The 24119-nt window shown below is 33.0% G+C and overlaps 1 pseudogene; it reads right to left on the bottom strand.

The window, feature by feature from the left end:
- On the bottom strand, positions 1-22658 carry LOC148938449 (uncharacterized; annotated as a pseudogene).
- Positions 22659-24119: the final 1461 nt, after the last annotated feature.

Below are 24119 nucleotides of genomic sequence, written 5' to 3'. Positions count from 1 at the left end.
TCAACTAGGATCCCAGTCTGTTAAGCCCGTGGATTCACTTGTATATTTGGGACTGCCCATCGGTGACAAACTGTCATCTTCCTGTTCGATAAGTATCAAACATATAGAGAGTAAAGTTAGAATTGCGTATGGGGCCACAATTTCTTCGAAGACAAAGCTTAATAGGTTTTCACTGGCTAGAATTTATATTGCTGTCGCGCTGCCGTATATATTATATATAACACCATTTTGGGAACGTCTGCGTAAAGAAGATAAATTTAAAATTCGTCGAATTTTCTTTAGATATTTGACGTTTCTGCTGCAAGTTTCACTGAAAACGATTAATTCGTTCCTGATCCGGCGTTACGCAGTAACTGATCCATTTTCTGCAGTTAATCAGTTGCTTGACAAGTATTGTGCTAATTTGGAGGGTAGTAGCCATCCTTGGCTACCTCTACTCTCGTCACTTTGATTAAAGTGTATGTGTATTTGCTTTGTCTGTGCTATTAAGTGTATATTTTTTTTTCTCTTTTATGCTGTTTTTTCCATCAATTTCTGTGTTTATGATGGATGTAAAATAAATTCAATTCAATTACTACGAATTATTGTTGTCCAACTTTACCGTTATGTTTTCAAACGGCCAAAGCGTTCTTAGCACTAAAAGATAAAGTATTTTTGTCACAAAATGATTCTAAAATTAAAAGTATAGTGTTCTTGCATAGGGGAAATTTCTTTTTACCTGTTAAAAAAGGAACAAAACGAAAGCTGCAACTTTGTAGCCTTGCTTCAGCTTTTACTGTTTAAGATTTACTTTTGATACAATTCCTGTACCTTAGCCATGAAGAGAGAAAATAAAATAGCAAACTAAACCAAAATTTATAACAAAAATAGCTCGTAAAAAGTGGTAAATCAGTAAATCAGTGGAAAAATGCTATTTTTTCAGACTCAATTTTTTATTCATTATCCTAAGATTTTTTCTTTTAAGAAGGTTTTATTATTCTAAGAACATATTTTGATCTGGTCCTATATTATTTTGATATGGTCTTATATTAGAATGGTCCTTTAGCCAGTCCTTCTGACATCAAGCATTAGCTAAAACAGTTTTTTACCCTATAATAGAGCTATTCAGCTTTTCAATTCATCTAACCAACCTGGGTTCAAAATTTTCTTTAAAGTTAATACATTGTTGTTGTTGTTGTTTGGGTTTTGACAGGTTCGACCAATCGGTCATATGCGTTCGTATCACTCGATTATTCTGTGCCTCTGTAATCACTAGCTGGCTTGGGTGTCACTTCAGTCAATACTCATTGAACCAGATCAGGTATCACTTATTGTGCTATTGGTTGGGAGTTATTCACTTGCAGCAAATGCCTGCGTTGAAAAACGAGAATCAGAGTAATTCAGAAGTGCGTTGTCATAAAACAATTAAAATACATTTACAACACATTTAAATAAATAATGCAAATATACATCATTCCTGTCACATACTCCAAATATAAAATGCAGATAAAACATAGAAAAAAATATACTAGTTAATACATTTCAGGCCTTTTCGACTTTCCCTATGTAGACTAGAACTGGTAATATACGACAAAAAGATCAAAATATACGACAAAAAGATCAAAATACGCTAATAAGTCCAGATAGAATTATTGTCTTCAGGCTTCAGAATTGGAAGAAAACCAGATAAAAAAGAATAGAATGATCGGAAAATGAAGAATATAATTTCCCAAGCACTTTTCTATTGTACCTTCCTCTGTTTGCAACAATTTTTGAATATCCTATCTGAATTTTTTTTTTTGCATTAGAAACTGTCAGAGCCCGAAGTTTTCTGAAATTACAAGTAATGTGAAGACCAAGCCACCGAAAAGAAGAGACAGAGGGAATAGAGAAAAAACCAGAGTTAAGAGGGAGACTCGTACTCGAATTAAATGAACTATTTTCGCACTTATCAACGTTCAACATAAGCCCAATCTGTTTGAACTGGTTTGAGATCCACGTGACAGAATGTGAGAGCCCAGACCTAGAACGACTGATAAGAAGTACATCGTCCGCATAAGCAAGATACGAGACATCAATTCCATCAGAAATGAAAGTTGAAGGCAAGGATGAAAGGATAGGAGCAATACATAACTTAAAAATAGTTGGATAAAGGACACAACCTTGACGGACCCAACGCCGAAGAAACACCTTTGAATCAGAAACTACTCCATTACATTTAACCCGAATAAAAGAGCTAGAATACTAGTACCGTAATAAAACAACAACAGAAATATTAATATTGTTGGAAAAAAGGGAATAGCGTGCATGTGAGTGGACTATACTATCGAAAGCTTCCGAAAGATCAAGAGCACAGATATGAAGAGATTTATCATTAACAGATTGCAACAGGAGAGAAAATAGAACACGATGGGCGTGCTGACATCCCAGCCTTTTTTGAACGCCATTTTTATTTTCACCCAAATCAGCCTTTTCTGAATTGAAAGTGAGGAGAATATATTCAACAATTTTTCTGAGATTACATGAAACAGTGACCGGTCAACATGACCTACACTCTGACGAAGTTTTTCCACGCTTCAAAACCGAGGTGACAGTGACACAGAGAAAACTGTCGGGGACCATGAAGTAATATACGACAAAAAAGATCGAAATCAAACTGTTCCTTTGATAACATGATTAAGCAAAACAATTTGAAACATTTCACTTTCTGCTTTCTCCAAGAGTGATTGGTTGAAGCCACTTAGTGTTACTTGTTTTCTTTTTTTTTCAAAGAAAAGACGAAAAGCCAATATTATTTTTATTTATTCCTATTTTATTCCACAAAAGGTTAAACCACTTATATGTATAAAAAAGAAAATATACATCAATTAACTATATTCACTTATAAATATTGAGCTCAAATTATTAGGAAAATACGCAGAGCGAATTCAAGTCATTTTGGCTTTTGTGAAATTATTATTGTTAATCTATTTAATGCTTTTGGATTCCACTGCCTAAATATTTGATAAGAAAAGGGCACTATAAATAATAACTAGTTGTGGGAAATTTCTAGCACATAAAATATCAATGGTATCATGGGCTAAGATGGGGATTTTTCAAGTAGGAAAATGCGCAAGGAAGGGGGAGAGGGACAAATTCAATTTATTGTTTCTATATCTAAGATCAAATTTCTTTCAGAGTTCTTTCACTGGAAGTAGTCACTCTTTGCTATAAACATGTTTAAAAAATAGATTTTTAATAAATCTGCAATGCTAAAATGTAGAAAAAATAGCTTGGACTTTATCGTCTTTATAAATTGTAGAAATTGTCAAAAAGTCCACAGTTTTTATTAAGTTTGAAGACATCTGGTTAAACTATCAAAACATAATGCTTTATCTTTTCAAACATTTTGTTTTGGGAATGTGGCACCAAAGACCGATATTCAGGTCCTTGAGTTATATTTAACCCTTCAGAAGCAAGAGATTTGATGAAAAATCAAATCCATATGAATGTAGAGAAAAGTAACACTCATAAAAATATCATAGACAGTGCAGTAGCACTGCAAAGGTAAAGGGTGGTATGATATATGTGTTGGTTCTATCTTTTTTTATTTTTCCTCATGCCACTTCTCAAAGAGGTGTTTGTTCCAAGATCTTAGAAGGGACTCACTTGGTCGAAAATTGACTTTGTAGGACCCTTTTTCAAAGTCAAGGTAACAAGAGAAGAACCAGCCCCGACCCGATTTTTGCATATGCTTTCCCACAACTCCCAAAAATATTCAAACAAAATTATTAAATTGCCATTTCGTTCAAAATAATTGAGAGATCTCGTAGCTATACATCCAGTGTCGGAAACACTGTTTGAAGCCTCAAGGACAAGAGCTGTGGATTATATAAATTCCCCATTGTTTTATATTGCGTTTTACGTAGCGCATATTGCATGGTATTAAGGAAAAGCCCTCGGGGAATACTTGGGGGTAGCATTCTCTGGTCCTAAACTAAAAGAAATTATGTGAATGCACAAGATTTACCTATAATATAAGATTTTATTTCGGAAAAATTGCTATTACAAGCCCAGGCAGGTAAAATTAAGACCTTACAGTCAAAAGGCACTTACAAAAAAAGCAAATATAAGTCAGAAAAATTTTTATCAAACTTTCGAAAAGGTTATAAAATGTTAAAAATCCCAGAATTAAAAAGGGATAAACTGAAAAAAACAAAGACAATTTAATCGTGTGACTAAAACCTACAAAACACAATTTAGTAAAAAGAACTAACTAAAACGCAGGCTAAAAACTTGCAAATAAATAATGAGGAATTGCAAGATAAAAAAAGGGGGACTCATATATTTAATCTGTTTGCTACACTTGGGACAAAGGTTCTTCTTATCTTCAGCGGACAATTTGAATGAGGGCAAGAAGGAGGATTTTTGTTGAAACAGACCGAGGGAGACAAGGTCGAAAGGGGAAAAGTGACTAGGGAAAAAGGAATTTGTCCAGAGGTTAAGGAGGGCATTGTTGAAAAAATGCAAATACATTTTTCTCTCCTTTCTTTGAGGATGACGCAATTGTCTTTCCGACAGAAAGAGATATAAAAGACTTTACCATTTATATCTCAAGTTCCCTCTAGGAAAATAGTTCTTAGGCACTTTTTGTGGACTGCCTCTATCCTTTCTGACAATTCATTGAAAATACCAGGATGCCAAACTGGGAAGGCGTAGTCAAAGGATTGGGTTTAAAAATTAAATGTTAACTCTCAAATAGTACAATTTATGACGTTTTTTAAGGAGTTTAAGGAGGGAAAATGTGGTATTAACACGTTTAAAAATATGGTTAATATGATAATCCTATTTTAAATCGCTAGAGAAGGTAACAACACAGTATTTTCAAAGTACTGACTAACATTTCAGGGGGGTATAGTACAGCTAATAGAAGGGAAAGTCTTAAGAAAAATAATTGTCAAAATAATTAGGTAGATTTCAGGAACGGTTACATTTAATAAGTTACAACGTGTAAACTAAAACTAATCTATTTAAACAAACAAGACCTTAAAGCATAATAGAACATGATTAGATTTTATAATAAAATAGATGATCAATATTCATCTATATTCAAAGTTGTAACAAGATGGCCTTGGTCCTATAGGAGATACCAAATTAAAAAGATTTACAATCCATTGATTTGAATAATTATCCATCCCTAATTCTACAGTCCAATTATTGTTAAAATTTTGACCTAAATCCGAATAGCATGATAGTTTTAATTTTTTACTCATTAGTTGTCTATGTTTCCACTTTCATTTTTTTCTATTTTTTTTGCGAAAAATTTGCAAGAAAATGATTGTACCTCAACTAAGTTTTCTTATAAAATTCAACCGATGTTAGTATCTAAGGACTGCTTATATTAAAATAATCACACAGTAGCCACAGTATTGGGAATCTAAGTTTTCCCGATTGGAGATGATGGACGTTTCGGCACCACAAAAATTTTACGGTTCTGCAACTGATGGTATATTTAGCTTTGAAGACGGCTCTTAAACGGTGTGTATGGGTGACAGAAGCTGTCATTATAACAAAAGAACTAATTGATGACAAAGGAGATATCGATAAAACTTGATTAATTCAGTTGAAGTTTTTTTTAAATTTAAGTTCTGATCTTTTTGCAAGTGGTACCGCCACCACAGACGTCCTATTTCTTGCTGTTACATTGTGCATATCAACAACTGTAAATTGATTGATTGGCGCGCGCCCTTCTGAGTTATTCTACTTAAGAATTAAAATGTTGGATTGTAATCTCAATTTCGGATAAAATCTACATCACCCAATAGCTTCCTTATTTCAGCTTTCGTTTAGCTGAAGGTGGCTCAGAGGTTAATTCCCCCTTTCTATATTTATCTGAAGGCTAAATAAGATTTAGACAATTTGTATATTAAAATAGACTCCTTTAGGCATCTGCCCTACCCCATGTACATTATGACCCACAGCACTTCATTTACAATAGGTAATACCCAATCATATATCACTAAACAAAATTTCACTGCTAAAGCTTACTACTACTACTACTACAAAGGCTTAGGCTACTATAATTAATTCTACAGCTACTACTACTGATACTGCTATTAAAAAAGGATATTAATAAGACATTTGTAGGACATATCGAAACTATATGCAACAAAATCGTAACACACTATGCCCACACAGGTTGTCAAGCGGACGCATCAGAAATGCTTCAGGAATGGTTGATGGTAGGTATTAAGCTGAAAATTTCAGCATGTGATGAAGGGGATGCTGAACAAACCATAGGTGCTGTGCACATACTACTACAACTAGTGTTACTGTGCAAGCCAAAGGTATTAAAGTGAAGCTTTTAAGGATATTTAGGCGGATGTTGAACTATATAAAGAAAAAAAACTATGAGCATGTGGACTTTCAAAAAGGTGACAATGTAATATCTGAAGAACAACTTATATTATTAATTTAGACCTTTAACGGTAACTTATGGGATATTTCGCAATATCATAGGCAAGACCATTCTATTATAGCTCGAAATATCATTGAAACTTTTAAAGGAGCTAGTTCAAATCAAAATTAAAAGTTCTGGTGCCCTTTTTAAGAGTGACAAGAGATTGGAGGGCAGGCAACCTTTCTCCCATTTTCATTCATTTTCAAAACGCATCCAGTCAAAAATATGAGACAGCTATTTTGTTCAGCATAGTAGAAAAGTCCATCAACTAACTAAATGCTGCTATAAATTAAATCAAAAGGCATTGCGTTTATGGTTTCCAATAAGACACCTCAGCAATATATCGAGAATGATTCAGCGATATATCGAGATTAAAGTAGAAACTTTTGGGGATACTACTATTACTATTTCTGTCGTTACAATTTAAATAAATAAAAAGAATATAAGTGTATCCAGGTTGTCAAAGGGTGTAGATAGTATCTTTTGGGAAAGACAATAAGTTTTATTTTTCAGGTCCACTTCAGAAGCTCTAAAATTAAATTTAAAAATACTGTTTGTGTCAGGATTAAAAATTGTTGAAAAAGTTTCTCCAATAAACAAATATCAACCTATACTATGGATTCTTATAGAAAATGACATAAATATTATTTTTTCCATGAAAAAGACTAGGTCAATAAAAAACAAACAGAAATTAATTAAAAAAACTTTTTCCACAAAACAAGGTTTTCAAATAAAGTAAAATGTTCCAAGTGTAAAACTACAACAAATCACTATCAATTAATAAATGAAACTCAAAAGGAACAGAAATTACGATAAGTTGCCAAGTCAAACTCAAAACGAGAAAAAATTAACATGAATAGGGCTGGTAACCCCATAGCCTTCTCAAGACCAGAACGTAATTTGTTCTTTACTGAAAACAAAATATAGAAATGCTTTCACTTTTCATACTTTCGTAAATAAAAAATTATCAAAACTTTAAGGAATAAATATCAGTATAGCTTTTAAGTCAATTAAACTGAAAAATAGTCAAGTCAAAGCAAGCACTTCTTGGACAAATCATCGTTTGAATAGTTTCTTACCTGTATAAACTCTTTGGAGCTCATTCAAAAATCTTGATGTTGACAAGCATTTCTTACATACATCAAATTCATTACAATCAAGTAAATATGTATCACTACTTTTCATAGGATGATGATGAATTTGCTAAAAAAAACTAAACATATGGAAAAACATTTGAAGAAACTTCAAACTAAAGAAAAGAAACTAGAGGATACAGCTAGTGTTACAACAATTTTCATAAACTCCTGTATGCACTTTTTGATGCCTGTGAAAATTGCTAAAATCACAAAAGTTTTTCTACACACATCATATATGAAAGGTTTCTCACCTGTATACAGTCTTTAATATATATTCAAACTGCAAGTTTGCGAAAAACCCTTTTCAAAAACCTAACATTTAATTGCTTTCTTTTCCATGTGCACTCTCTGGTGCCTGTTCAAGCTGAAAAAAGCATAAATTACATAGATCGCATTTAAACTGCTACTCACCGGTATGCACTCTTTGGTGATTGTTCAAAGAGCCCCGTTCATAAAAGCATTTTTGACATTCATCACACTTAAACGGCTTTTCACCAGTGTGCACTCTTTGATGTGTTTTCAAACTTGATGGTTGAGAAAAGGTCTTTTCACATTCATCGCACTTAAACGGCTTTTCACCAGTGTGCATTCTTTGACGTGTATTCAAACGCGCTGGTTGAGAAAATGTCTTCTAACATACATTACATTTAAATGGTTTTTCACTTGTATGAATTCTTTGATGCGTGTTTAATGTTGCGGGTTGAGAAAAGGTCTTGTCACATACATCGCATTTAAATGGCTCTTGACACGAATGCACTCTTTGGTGCCGGTTCAAATCCCGTATTCCATAAAAAGTCTTGTCACATACCTCACACTTATGTGTCTTTTTCTTTTTATGAGTTCTTTGATATCTGTTCAATTCATACTTTTTACTTTGAAGGTAATTGTTCAAACCTGTTTTCTGATATTCTAAGCCTTTTCCTTCAGATTCTGATGCACACGAAATTAAGAAACTGCTTGTGGATGGATTTTTGGAAACAAATAGTGACGTATTTCCCCGTAAGTGAAGTCCCGATGTGTGCAGTGAAGTGACCTATAAGTTTAAAAGTCTACAGAGTTAACAAAATAACACGAAAAATCAAAACTCTTAAAACTGAAAACAAATACATATCTTTCAAAATGTTTTGAAAACCAACAGAGTTAAAAACAGAAAAAAAATAGTATATCTTTTTATAGGTTTTAACAACTAATTTTATTTTCGATCTCTCTTTTCTCCCTCCTGGTGAAAATTATATTAGTTTTTGAAATTTGTTATTCTAATGCAACAAAAGAGTAAAAAAAAAACCTCAAACGATCAAAAAGTACACCGTGTTGTAAATCCAACCATAAGTGATGGATAGGAAATATTACAACAAATATTAGGAATTATTTTAACTAAAATAGGAAGAGCTAATAGAATACAGATCATACGTTGAAGTTGAATTTTTAGGGTAGCCGAAAAACTTTATATTAGAAAAAAACGGCAACAGACACGTTTCCCTTAGGTTTTACACATACCAGTTCAAATAGGGATAAATACTTCAAAGCCAGGTCTATATGATTATCGAAATTATCTGTGCAGAAGCGATCTTACTGTACAAAAAAGGACAGTTATCTTTTGACGAATGAAAAAGGGTTTAGAAGGCGGTTTTTATCTTGAGTAAGCAAAATTTGAATAACAGGGTTTCAAGTTATCATCCGATTTTAAAAGACAAAATCACAAAAAAAGGTAAAAAGCAGACAGACAAGAAGAATTTTGTTTTACTCTCAGCAATAGCCTTTAGTCACGTTGAGGAAGGAGTAAAAAAAAAAATTAATTGAAGAAAAAACGTGAGGGCAATTGATAGAACACTGACAAGAAAGAGTACGATTATTTAGGGTATTTGCACAAGAGTTGCTAAAAATTGCTATCAGCAATAGCCAAAGAACAGCCGAGGGTATTAAATTGAAACTTACAGGGCTTGTTGAAAGGGTTGTTGGAAACTAATTGAAGGGAAGGGAGATGCGAATCTAACAATTCAAATTTATATATCTAAGGTATAGTACTTGTAATTAAGAAAGGGGGGGGGGCTATTTCCTGGGTATAACAAAACATATGAGGGTGTTATGATGACACTTCATGACATTTTGACTATTTTGGACAAAATACCTAACTTTAATCTAATATCTTTGCACGAAGGATAGCAAAAAAGGGCTTGGGAGGGAAACGGGATGGCATCAGTCCCTTTGACTCTTATAAAAAGCACCAAAAGTTGAAATATACAGCAGAATGAGCACCTTGGGAAATTTCTACTTATTACATGCTTACAATGATTAATAAAGTAAAACGTTATTACTCTTTAATTATATTGCGTTATAGAATCTTAACTAAAGATTGCAATCAATTTTGTCATTTTGACGCACAAATTACAGAGATTCATCTGAAATTTGATGAAAGTATTTGTTTTAGTACACAAAAATTGAAAACAGTTAGTGGAGAGAAACAACACACCCTATAAAAATAAAAATATGTATATCATTAGGTTGCAACAAAACGTGCTAGGTAAATGACTTTTCATTCTAGTTCCCTACATAACATGATCAAATAGAAAAATTAAAAAGAAAGTAAAATACTTTGTTATTATTATTTATTTGGTATAGTATAAAAAAAAGATATTGAATTAGTGCAATTATTCCTTTCTTCTAATCTAAACAATTTACCAGCAATATTGTTATTGCGCTACGAAAATTTATATCTATTGAGTTTTTAACTCAAGATCGAATATTCTTGAATATCATACTCAATTTTACTAAGGTAACATTTAAAATAGCATGCTCAATAGAAATTCAAATCAAAGGTTGAAATTATGACATAAAAACAGAACAAAATCTATTTTCTTGTTAAATAAAAAAGAAAATATTACATTTGGGTTGATTGAGTATGGGTTGAATTTCTGTACAAATATTATATTTGCATAAAACTGTGATAAACAATTTTGTTTAGCAATTCACTTCTTTTGTGATTTTTTCTTTGCTAGAAAATTTGTGAAGCTGCTACCCTATTCTTAAAAATACCAATGCTCAACAGAAATTACCCTCTATGTTTAATTTTTTTCTAATTAATAAAGAGAACCCTTCTGGGATTTTGTTAATTTTTACAGCGTATATATTCTCTTCAACACGTCACTCTTTACGCTAAAGTTTTTAGTACTTTCGAAAAAAGCTTCTTATTGTTCCAATTAAACAAACATAGTGTTTTAGAAGCCCTTCTTAAAGAATTGGGAGAAAATTAAAACTTCAGCGTAAAGATCAAAGTGTTGAGGAGGGAAAACCACCTTCATATACGTTATAATTTCTTTTTGTTTCAAGTTCTAATGTTGCTCCTTACTTCATGTTGAAAAACTTGTTTCTAAAACTTAATTTCTGATCCGTTTTTAAATAATCCAAGGAAATCTAGCACAAACTCCACAGAAAAATACATTCTCCACGGATATATTATCTAGACAATTCAATCCCGGAGAAAATTTATCCAGGCAATTACTCTTAACAACTGTTGAAGGCAATTACCCTTAAAAACAAGTAAAATTGAGACAGAAAAGAGAAAGCAAGAAATAAAAAAAAAACTGTTTTTATAGGAATTCTGGAAAATTCCCCTAGTGTATAATTTTCTGTGACAAGTACACCCCCTGCAACCTTACCTCCCCATGGAGTTCCCCATGAAAAAAAAAACCCTACAGAAAATTTGTTTTCCCACCCTTAAATGTATCCATGCTTCCTAAAAACAAACACTATGCGTAAACAATGGACAACTTTTATAGCTTAAAGACCATTCCCCCGGGCTAGGGGGGTGGTCAGGTTATAGCCAAAGCAATAGTTATTGGGCCTTTCAACTATGATGAAAAAATGGATATCTCAAAATCTTTATAGTACGATTTCGGGGGAAAAGGGGTGGGACGGGGCCTAGTCACCCTCCAATCTTTTAGTCAATTAAAAAGGGCTATAGAACTTTTAATTTCCGTTTTAATGAGACCTCTCATTATAATTGTAAACTCATATGACCAGAGATAACTTTTCCTTCTATAATATAGAAAATCGAACTTTTTCTTTAAGAAAATCAGATCTCATTTCATTATTTGCCCTAGTCACTTTGCATTTGCTAACGGTAACGAGAAAAGCAGGAACTTTTTCAAACCATCTCGTTAGTTGCGATGGGGTAAACTTAAAGACTTTAGTGAAAATAGCAAGGGTTGAGGAAGGGGAATATGGAATAATTTCTATATGGTATTCTAGGTCCTACGGGTCAATAAGATCATCTCTGTGAAGAAAAAACAAACAAATAAACACGCATTCATGATCTTTCTTCTGGCAAAAATACAAAATTCCACATTTTTGCAGACAGAAGCTTGAAACCTCAACAATAGGGGTCTCTGATACGCTGAATCTGATGGTGTGATTTTCCTTAAGATCCCCTGATGTTTGGGGGTGTTTTTCCTTTTTATGAAAAATAAAAAAATTCTATTATCTACTCACCCGTATGCACTCTTTGGTGATTGTTCAAAGAGCCCCATTCATAAAAGCATTTTTTACATTCATCACACTTAAACGGCTTTTCACCAGTGTGCACTCTTTGATGCTTTTTCAAACTTGATGGTTGAGAAAAGGTCTTTTCACATTCATCACACTTAAATGGCTTTTCAGCTGTGTGCATTCTTTGATGTGTATTCAAACGTGCAGGTTGATAAAATGTTTTCTAACAAACATTACACTTAAATGGTTTTTCACCTATATGCATTCTTTGATGTGTTTTTAAAGATGCGGGTTGAGAGAACGTCTTGTCACAAACATCGCACTTAAATGGTTTCTCACACGAATGTACTCTTTGGTGCCGGTGCAAATCCTGTATTCCATAAAAAGTCTTGTCACATACCTCACATTCATATGTCTTTTTCTTTTTATGAGTTCTTTGATATCTTTTCAATTTTTTATACTTTTTACTTTGAAGGTAATTGTTCAAACCTGTTTTCTGATATTCTAAGCCTTTTCCTTCAGATTCTGATGCACACGAAATTAAGAAACTGCTTGTGGATGGATTCTTGTAAACAACTAGTGACGTATTTCCCTGTAAGTGAAGTCCAGACATGTGCGGTGAAAAGTGACCTAAAAGTTTAAAAGTCTACAGAGTTAACCAAATAACACGAAAAATCAAAACTCTTAAAACTAATTATTTGAAAAAAACTACGTTTTCTAAAGAGTTAAAGAGGCTGAGTTACAAGGTCGAACCTTAAAACGTACAGGGATTAGGAGGCACAGTTGGGGGGCTGCCGCCCCCCAAACCCTCCGCTTTCGCAGCCTTTAAATAAAAAAAAAATTTTTTTAAACTGAAAGTAAGGAGCGACATTAAATCTTAAAAAGAACAGAAATTATTACGTATATGAAAGAGGCTGTGCCCTCCTCAACGCCTCGCTCTTGACGCTAAAGTTTTTTATTGTTTTAAAAAATACAGTTGTGAGACAGAATCAAACTTTAGCGTAAAGAGCGAGGCGTTGAGGAGGGCACAGCCTCTTTCTGAGTTAAAAAAGAAACTGAGTTTCTTTTTTAAAGTTTAAATTCAGTATATAAAAAATTTGCTCTGACGGTGAATCGAACCCGGGTTTTCCACCTGACAGTCTGGAGTATCAACCGCTGGACTAAAGAGACACAATTGTAATTGTTTTTTAGTAAATGGAATCTTTTTTCGACGCAAGCAAATTCCCATAAAACTTGATATTTGGTTTTTGGAAAACAGGGAAGGAGTGATCAGATTGAGCTGAAATTTCGAGGATAAGCTCCCAGGCCCCAGGAAAGCTTATCCTCTAAATTTCAGCCCGATCAGACAACGTTACAGGGGGGCTGTGGTGGGAAAAATTAACCTGGGCTATGGTAGGAAAACAAGGTTTTTCGTAAATGTAAATTCGGGGGATAGTTTTTTTGGTCTGGAAATATCAAAAGGCCCTAACAGGTCAAATTCTGCTTCGAAAGAGCCTTCATTCACCCGGATCAGTTGCCAACTGTGGCCTGTAGGCGTGGATAAGAAAAAAAAAAGAAATGATGATAGAAGAATATTATGTGGCGATATTTGGTTTTTTGAAAAGAGAGACTAAGTAATCGGATTGAGCTAAAATTTCGAGGATAAGTTCCCGGGCCCTAGGAAAGCTTAACCTCTAAATTTCAGCCCAATCAGACAACGTTAAAGGGGGCTGTGGTGGGAGGGTCGAAACTTCCGGCCCAGTTTACCCCATGAAGATAAAGTCGGAGGAGGATGAAATTTTGCAAGTTTCTTAGTTTGAGCTTGGGCTAAAAAATGCGATTACCGCCGTCTTTCTGCGACCTCTAGGACCTGAAATCGCTTAACATTGTGGTGGGTCGCCTCTTTATAGTAGAGGCACAAGTGTGCCTCCTTGAAAACAAATACATATCTTTCAAAATGTTTTGAAAACCAACAGAGTTAAAAACAGAAAAAAATAGTATATCTTTTTCAAGGTTTTAACAACTAATTTTATTTTCGATCTCTCTTCTCTACCTCGTGATGAAAATTGTATTAGCTTTGGAAATTAGTTATTCTAATGCAACAAAAGAGCAAAAAGAAACCCTAAACGATCAAAAAGCAGACTGTGTTGTAAATCAAACCATAAGTGATGGATAGGAAATATTACAACAAATATTAGGGATGATTGTAACTAAAATAGGAAGAGCTAATAGAAAACACATCATATGTTGAAGGTGAATTTTTAAGGTAGCCGCAAAACTTTGGATTAAAAAAAAAACGACGAAAGACACGTTTCCCTCAGGTCTTACACATACCAGTTCAAATATGGATAAATACTTTAAAGCCCGGTCTATATGATTATCGAAAATTATCTATGCAGAAGCTATCTTACTGTACAAAAAAGGACAGTTATCTTTTGACGAATGAAAAAGGGTTTAGAAGGCGGTTTTTATCTTGAGTAAGCAAAATTTGAATAGCAGGGTTTCAAGTTATCACCTGATTTTAGAAGACAAATCACAAAAAAGGTAAAAAGCAGACGAATAAGAATAATTTTTTTTTTTACTGTCACCAATAGCCTTTAGTCACGTTGAGGAAGGAGTAAAAAAAAATAATTGAAGAAAAAACGTGAGGGCAATTGATAGAACACTGACAAGAAAGAGTATGCTTATTCAGGGTATTTGCACGAGGGTTGTTAAAAATTACTCTCAGCAATAGCCTAAGAACAGCCGAGGGTATTAAATTGAAACTTTCAGAGCTTGTTGAAAGGGTTGCTTGAAACTAATTGCTGGGAAGAGAGCAACAAATCTTACAATTAATATTCGTATATCGAAGGTGTAGAGTTTATAATTAAGAAAAGGTGGGGGATTATTCTCTGGGTATAACAAAACATATAAGAGGGTTATAGAAACACTTAGAGACGTTTTGACAATTTTGAAAAGAATACCTAACTTTAATCGAATAGCTTTGCACGAAGCGTAGCAAAAAAGGGCTTGGGAGGGAAACGGGATGGCATCAGTCCCTTTGACTCTTATAAAAAGCACAAAAAGTTTAAATTTTCAGCAGAATGATCAATTTCGAAAATTTCTACTCCTTACATGCTGACAATGATTAATAAAGTGAAACGCCATTGCTCTTTACTTATATTCCGTTTAAGAATTTTAATTGAAGATCGCCATCAATTTCATCATTTTGATGCAAAATTTAAAGAGAATTAATTGAAATGTGATAAAAGGATTTGTGTTAGTACTAAAAAATTGAACACAATTAATGGAGAGAAACAACACACACTAAGAAAATAAGAATATGTATATCATTAGGCTGCAAAAAAACGTACGAAGCAAACGACATCTCATACTAATCCTCTATTTATCATGATCAAATAGAAAAATAGTTGATAAAATAGAAAAAGAAAGTAAAATACTTCGTTAATTTAAATTATTTGGTATAGTATAAAACAAAGATATAAAATAAGTGCAATTATTCCTTTCTTCTAAAATAAACAATTTACCCACAATATTCTAATTGCGCTACGAAAATTTATATCTATTGAATTTTTAACTCAAGATCGAATATTCTTGAATATCATATTGAATTTGACTAAGGTGACATTTAGAAAATAGTATGTTCAATAGTAATTCAAATCAAAGGTTGGAATTATGACATAAAAACAAAACAAAAGCTATTGTCTTTTTAAGTAAAAAAGAAAATATTAAATTTGGGTTGATTGAGTTTGGGTTGAATTTGGGTAAAGTTTATGTACAAATATTATATTTGCATAAAACTGTGATAAACAATTTTGTTTAGCAATTCATTTCTTTTGTGATTTTCCTTTGCTAGAAAATTTGTGCAGCTGCTACCCTATTCTTGAATATACCAATGCTCAACATAAGTTACCTTCTAGGTTAATTTTTTGTCTAATTAATAAAGAGAACCCTTGTGTGGTTTTGTTAATTTTTACAGCGTATATATCGTTTTCAACACCTCGCTCTTTAAGCTAAAGTTTTTAGTACTTTAGAAAAAAGCTTCTTATTGTTCCAATTAAACGAATATGGTGTTTTAGAAGCCTTTCTTAAATAATTGGGACGCAATTAAAACTTTAGCGTAAAGATCGAAGTGTTGAGGAGGGGGCAACCACCTTCATATACGTAATAATTTCTGTTAGTTTCAAGTTTTAATGTTGCTCCTTACTTCCAGTTGAAAAACTTGTTTTTAAAACTTAATTTCTGATCGGTTTTTAAATAATCTAAGGAAATCTGGCACAACCTCCACTGAAAAACACATTCTCCACGGATATATTATCTAGACAATTCAATCCCGGAGAAAATTTACCCAGGCAATTAACCTTAGCAACTGTTGAGGGCAATTACCCTTAAAATTGCGTTAAATTGAGAAAGAAAAGAGAAAGCAAGAAATATAAAAAACAATTTTATAGGAAATTTTATAGGAACCAGTGAAAACAAAAGATGGTTTGGAAAATGAAAGGGCTTCTCGTTTTCACCTAGTAAAGCATCTTCAACTTCTAAAATAAAACCTAAATTAAACAGACATAGAAAAATTTAACAGGAAAGTTTACTAAGCAAATCTGGCAGTTTTGTCTGTTTAGTTACGTGTAAAAATGTAAATATACAGATATTATATGTATACATAAAATCAGATGTAGATGCGTATCCAAGTCAAAAGTTGCGTCCTGTAGTTATATGTATGCTAAATACATTAAATAAAGTGTTATGAAAAAAAATTAACTTTTTTACCTAAGTGTTTATGGATATGAACTTTTTTTTATTCACAAAGATAATTTTATGCAACGTTCGGATATAAAGAGGAAGTTAAGCGAAGGTTTTTTTTCACAAATCGTTTTTAAAAATCCAATTTTCATAAAAAAAACAGAAACATTCAAAGCAAATTCACAAACATAGAACGAATAAAAACTTGAAATCCATAACATAGGAAGAGTTGTTGGATTAAATTGACCCAAAATCATAAGACGGAAATCCCAAGGATAACACATTCCAGCCCCCTCGCGAACCTGGGGACTAGGGTTTTAAGCTATGTCCCACGGGTACAAAAGGTTTTATGGAAGGGATGGTAGCATAAACTTTAGAGGGGGTTCATTCAATTGTAAATCGGAGTTTCTAGTTCCCTTTTTGAGAGTCAAAAGTAATATAATGGCAACAATATTTGTATCAAATATTTGGTATCAAAAACTGTTTTTTCCCCTATCTCGTCTGATCAAATTTTTGAGATTGTCATTTTATCCAAAATAGACCAAAGATCATATAGTAACATCTCCAGGGTTTATACAGCCACCCAGAACCCGGGGCATATAAGGTTTTAATGGAAGGAATGATGGTACAACTTCGTCGGGGGCTGATTCTATTGGGAATTGAAAGTTTTAGTTCTCTATTTAAGAATCAAAAGGGAACAGAAGGCAACCAGCCCCCGGCTTTCTTTATTTCAAATCCATCCGATCGAACTTTTGAGATAGCTATTTTGTTAAAATAATGGGGACCTAAGCCCCTAAAACCACACAAACCTATAATGAGTCTAATGTCTTAAAAAGGCTCTTACTACCAAATGATTTAAGTGGTAATTGCACATATTCGATTAATAATTCTTCGTAGATTTTTACAGAACATGGCTCATTAACCGTCCAGCCAGATTTTTAAAAATAATGGATTCTAAATTGTAACCAGCAGTTACAATTTTCGGTCTTGGGAGTTGAGAGCTCGGTTGTGGTCTCTTCTTGAAGAGATATACCGTTCAAGTCGAATAAGTGTTTAGTTTTCCTTGTGCTTGTGCACAGTAAATAAGTCGATGCCTCGCTGATGAAACGATGAAATGCTGACCGTAACGCTGAAGAAGAAACGCTGACCAAAATCACCTTGAGACTGGTATTTATGCCCGGTTCGGTCAATAAGACCAAACCAGTCTTATTGAAACTAAATATGGAAGATTTCAGGATATTCTAAGGTAAAATTGATGGTAACAAGTTTTAGTAGAAACAAATAAACTGATGAAAACTTCTTTTTTGAATTAATTAGGGAAAAACTTAAAATTCAAGTTGTTCCTTTCAAAATCCTCAACAAGACCATGTTAAAGTTAATAAACTTGTGTATACAATTTTCTTAGACAATTTGAAATAGTTGAAAATCTATGCCTTTATGCGTCTGTTATCGCCAGACAAGCTAAAGATATTTAACATGGAAGATATAGCCGGGAAGTTTTCTTTACCGATCCCCCTTATAAACAGTGAAAAGCAATGACAATAAAAATTCCGGACACTTCGGTCACACATTCAGTGACACCGTCATCAGCAAATATCCGGTATTTTTTTTATCATAGTTTTTCGCTCTCTTTTGAAATGATTTATTCCTATTTGAACTATTACTTGAACGACCGAAGAAAACTTAACTTTCGTCATTTTTAAAAATCCAATCGGACTCGCAATGTTCTATGTTATATAGGCAGATCAGTCTAGCTTCTATGCAATTCAAATCATAACAGCCAATTTTTTACTTATTTCAAATTCAACTTGAAATCAATATATTAGACAGATTTATTTCCAAATTTATAAATAAATATGTACAATATAAACATGATTAGTATAATCTATATAAAGATGTAGTTTTAAGGCTTATTATCAAGCTTATTGAAAAATTAAATGAAAAAATAAGTTTTTTCAACTGAAATTAAGGAGCAACATTAAAACTTAAAACTCCTCCTCAACACCTCGCTCTTTACGCTGAAGTTTTCAGTACTTTTGAAAAAAGCTTCTTATTGTTCCAATTAAACGAACAGTGTTCCCGAAGTCCTTCTTCAAGAATTTGAACAAAATTAAAACTTTAGCGTAAAGAACGAGGTGTTGAGGAGAAGGCAGCCCCCTTCCTATAAGTAATAGTTTCTGTTCGTTTTAAGTTTTAATGTTGCTCCTTACTTCCCTTTGAAATAACTTGTTTTTTTCATGTTTAATTTCTGATCGTTTTTTAAATCGCCCAAGGAAATATGGCCTCACCTCCATGGAAAAATACCCTCCCCACGAATATATCCTCCAGACAATTCAAACCCAGTGAAAATTTACCCAGGCAATTACTCTTAACAACTCCACGCGTAAAATTGAGACGGAAAAGAGAGAGCAAGAAAATAAAAATGTATTCCCCCAGTGCATAAATTTTCTACGACGAACTCATCCCCCGAAACCTACCGTCCCCATTAAAAGTTCTTCCGTGAAAGAAAAAACAGAAGAAAATTTGTCTTCCTACCCTAAAATGCATGCATGCCTACCAACAAATACTATGTGTAAACAATGGGCAAATTTATAACTTAAACAACTTTTTCCTGGGGATGTGGGGGGGGGGGGAGGTCATGTTGCATCCAAAGGCATAGTTATTGGGACTTTCAACTAAGATAAATAAAATGGCAATATAAAAAAAATTCGGACGATTTTTGGAGGAAAGTGGAGGGGAGGAGGCCTGGTTGCACTCCAATCTTTCTGGTCACTTAAAAAGGACACTAGAACTTTTAATTTCAATTTTAATAAGCCTTTTTATAATATTATAGGACCACTGGGCTGATAAGGTTACCCCTGGGAGAAAAACTACAACTAAGAAAAAAAAAATAAAATAAAAACGCTTCCGAGATCTTTCTTCTGGCAAAAATACAAATTCCACATTCTTGCAGATAGAAGCTTGAAAACTCAACAATAGGGTTCTCAGATACGCTGAATCTGATGGCGTGATTTTCATTACTATGACGTTCAAGGGATGTTTCTCCCTCTTTTCGAAAATAAGGAAAATTTTCTCAGGCTCATATCCATTGATGCATATGATTAAACTTAATGAAAATTATATATTGGAAATCAGCATAAAAATCTGATCTTTTTGCTGTATCTATTGGTATCAAAATTCCGTTTTTAGAGTTTCAGCTACTATTGAGCAGGGTTGCTTCTTACTGACAGTTCGTTAACACGAAATGTTAGATAATATAACCTACCAAACCACTTTCAAGTGAAAATTTCAAAATGTTCATGAAAGACTACAAAAACCGTTTAGCAAATACCGACACATTGGAATAAAACAAAAGTTCCATCTTAGATTCAGATTCAATCGGGTTTAATTAAAACAAATAGAAATAAATAAACATAAATAAACTTCTCTATGCAAAAAAACGCACGTTGAGTCCCTTAAAAAAATAACGATTCTTCCTAATCACGCTTTACGACTCTCGCTTTACTCCTCAACACAACCACATCCCTCAACCATACAAGTCACTATCTAAGAGATTCCCCCCTTCCTCCCCAAAAGCACACCTACCCTAACCATACAAAAAAAATCCATAAATAAAAAAAAAAAAAAAAACCGAGATAATAATGATAATAATAAAAAAATCTCAATTATTAATAAACTCTATTTATTGAATATTCAATAAGATATTTTTTCACATTATTTTTAAAAGACCCAAGAGAGCTCCTACATCTCAGCTCTTGTGGAAGCATGTGCCACACTTTCGCGCACGCCACATCCGGTACAAAATCCGACCGTACTGTAGGTGTTCGTCTCACCAGAACGTTTGAGGCAGATCTCGTGTTCTTAGGGTGCTGTTCTGATATCAACTGGAATATATTGTGGAATGCTGATGGAAGTAATCCGGAGAAAAATTTGAAAACGATGACTGAGCACGATAAATGATAAAATGATTCACGGGAAAGAAAATCGTCCCTATCTACGATTATTTTCAGGACATGTTTGTGGATTAAATGAAGCCTTTTCACGTGGGATGTGAATTTTGACTGCCAAATTGACGCACAATACTATAGATGAGGCTTGATGAGTCCATTAAAAAGTAGACGAAGGGTTTTCTGAGAGAATGGGTGTTTCAATGTGTGTTTCCTTAAGGGACTCAACGTCCCTTAAATTAAGTCCCTTTGTCCTATTTTTGTCAAATAAAATTATATTCAATACGTTTAAATTAACACAAACACAATGTTTCAGACGTACCTTCATTGTTAGAACATTTGCATTCCTGGGTGTCGTATTCAAATTTACATGGTCCTGATATGCTAGGTATATTAAGCAAAGGAACATCTTCACGTTTTGGTGACAAAAGATGGTTTGGAAAATGAAAGGGCTTCTCGTTGTCACCTGATAAAGCGTCTTCAACTTCTAGAACAAATTTAAATGAACTAACATAAAAAAATTTAACAGTAAAGTTTAAAAGAGAGAGAGAGGGAGACAGAGAGAGAAAAAGAGAGTGAGAGAGAGAGAGAGAGTGTGTGTGAGAGAGAGAGAGAGAGAGAGAGAGAGAGAGAGAGAGAGAGAGAGAAATTGTTTATTAACCAAAATAACGCTAACATAATATTTCAACAATCATCAGGGAAACCCATTGGGTTGTATATGATGGTGGCTTCCATCCTTATAATCTACTAATATATATTTACACTTCAATAATAAAAAAACATTAATAACTTCCCAGAAGGTAGCGATTTCAACCCACTCTTGAACTGTCTAAAATTACCTGCCCCCTGTATACCCTCCAGGATAGAATTCCACAGCTGTGGTCCTACAAAACACGGAAATAAAGATCTTCGTTGAGGACTCCGAAAGCCTCAGACACTATCCCAGAAGAATATTTAGTTTCATAACAATGATAAAATGAGTTAGACCTAAAAATTTCCCAAAAACACTCTGGCGAATAACGGTTCAAACACTGATAAACAAAGACAGCTACTTGATAATCCCTTAACTTCTAAACGTTTAGAATTTTCATTTTAGTGAAGCAACTCAAAGTGCTATTTTCAAATCTCACATATCCTCCTAAGACACGACCAACTTTATTTTGTAAAATTTGGACTCTTTTAAGAACTGACACAAAAGAAATAGTCCACAGCAAAGAACCTTAAGAAAGATAATGATAGAAGAAAATGATAGAGGATCATTAGAATTCTTGGTCGAAAGCTAATTCCTTAGCCTTCTTATAAGATCAAATCCTCTAGCCACTTTTGCTGCTATTGCATCATAGTGTTGTTTTGAGCTCAAATTACAGTCAAGATAAATCCTAAGTATTTAACACTATAAGCGTGATTTAAGAATACACCATAAAGACAAATTTTATCATTTAAAATAATGGGAGTACCAATTCTAATAGAAATCTGCTTTGATAGAAATATTTCGTTCATCTTACCAGCACAGACAAGATTGACCGAAAATTTCTCAACCGGATATTTAATTCTATCACCAAACTTAAAAATTAAAGCTAATAAATTGAATTTAAATGTATTTTACGTCACAAAGTAGTCACTTTATCACCCCTCAGCTCTTAATCGTTAGAATCAAGCACATATGCAGTTACATTTTTTTTCTTAAGCCAACTTAATGAGAAAAAGAAAAAAAGGAATAATTATTTTCTAGAACAAAGTAGCTTTTCTTTTATTCTGACAAAAAAAAATAATAGCTATACAACTTACCGTTTTTAATAAAAGAATCCTCAGAAACTGTGATGGGATCTGCCATTTTCAGATTTTGTGGCCAGTCCATGAAAGATCTTGGAACGGAGTTAATGTAAACTATGAGACGAAAAATACTATCATCGAAACTTGGACACAACACAGATTTTAGTCAGGAGAGTCCTAAAATTCACAACATATTAGGATTGATGACTAATTATGACTGTTAACCCCAGCAGAGTAAATTTTATGTTAATACAGTTGAAAGAAAAGGATCAACTCCTTCAGCAGTCAAATTCATTACTAATCTGATTATTTTTTTTTTTTTTGAGGGTGCAAAAATTCAAAAACTGTCTTTTTGATAGAATAAATTTTAAAGAGCAGTTGTTGATTTTAATTTATAATAAAATTTCACAGTAAAAAAGAAAAATATAGCTGTCATCTTATTCAGTTAAATATTCTGTTAATTGTAGGCTAAATTTTCCAATCCAAAAACTTGAAAAAATTGGTTTAATTCCAGTAATGAAAGCTTTATTCATGGTTTTAATGCTTTATATTAAACACTACAAAGGTTAGGCCTATTATAGACATCTCATTATTTTTTTCCAAGAGGGTATATCTAGCTGTTCTTACTTTTAGGACTTAAAGAATGTGAAAATAGATCTAAAATTAGATAAAAAAAATATATTATGGAATAGCATTTTATTTATTAATTAAAAAATCAATCAAAAATTAAGTAATTACTTACTAAAGCAATTTAATTTCCAAATCTGTAGTGAAACTCAAGCAATTTACGAAATATTTCTAGAAAAATAAGTCCTTTAATATAGGCTATACTAAAATGCAACATTTGCCTAAAATAAATTTGTCTAGAATATAAGTGAGAAACAAATCGATTGTTTAACTAAGGATGACGATCTTCCTGGGAGCCACTTATGCCAAGGTCTAAATTTTTCTTAAATTATTTTTTTACCCAAATATTGTCTCATCATCTTAATAATGTTATCATGAAATCAATTTCACCCATCCACTAAAACTCTTTAAGTACATTTGAAGGTCATATTTTGATGTAAAACAAAACAAAAATATCCCTATTCAATATATTTTCTATATATCAAGGTTACAGTGATAGCTGTGACCTAATAACGAGCAAACTCAACCAAAAGTATAAAAATACGTTCTTTTTAGTTTAGTCCAAAAGTCAATTTCTTTTATTCAAATAGTTATTCAGAGGGTCATAAACCTTCTGGCATTAATCCTACTCGCCATATTGTGAGCGATTTGAACATTTATTGATATTCTGAGCTTCATTTAAAAAGGCAGGGGAATGCTAAAATGCTTCAATTTGCGTTCTTTAATTTTAGTTTTGGTTTTGGGTTTCTTTTGAGCCGCGCTTATCCAAATAACTCGGAAATTTATTTTAAAAGAAGCTTATGTAAACTTTTTGCACGTAAGTAATTTTTCAAAATTTCGAAAGTTGCAACTGAATGTTGTACATAAACACCAAAGGTTTCTAGCTTTAGTGCCACTTGTTGGCCATATACTCGTGTTATGGATCTCAACTATAATTTAGGGGTGGTTTTGTTGCAACTATATATGCACAATAGAACCATTGAAGAGAGAAGCTATGAACTTCTAAATTCG

This window comes from Artemia sp. Qi Xiang Cuo, unplaced genomic scaffold (genome assembly GCF_049724085.1).
Source record: "Artemia sp. Qi Xiang Cuo unplaced genomic scaffold, ASM4972408v1 HiC_scaffold_3272, whole genome shotgun sequence".
NCBI classification, from domain to species: Eukaryota; Metazoa; Arthropoda; class Branchiopoda; order Anostraca; family Artemiidae; genus Artemia; species Artemia sp. Qi Xiang Cuo.
This window is presented reverse-complemented; position numbering and strand designations above follow the sequence as displayed.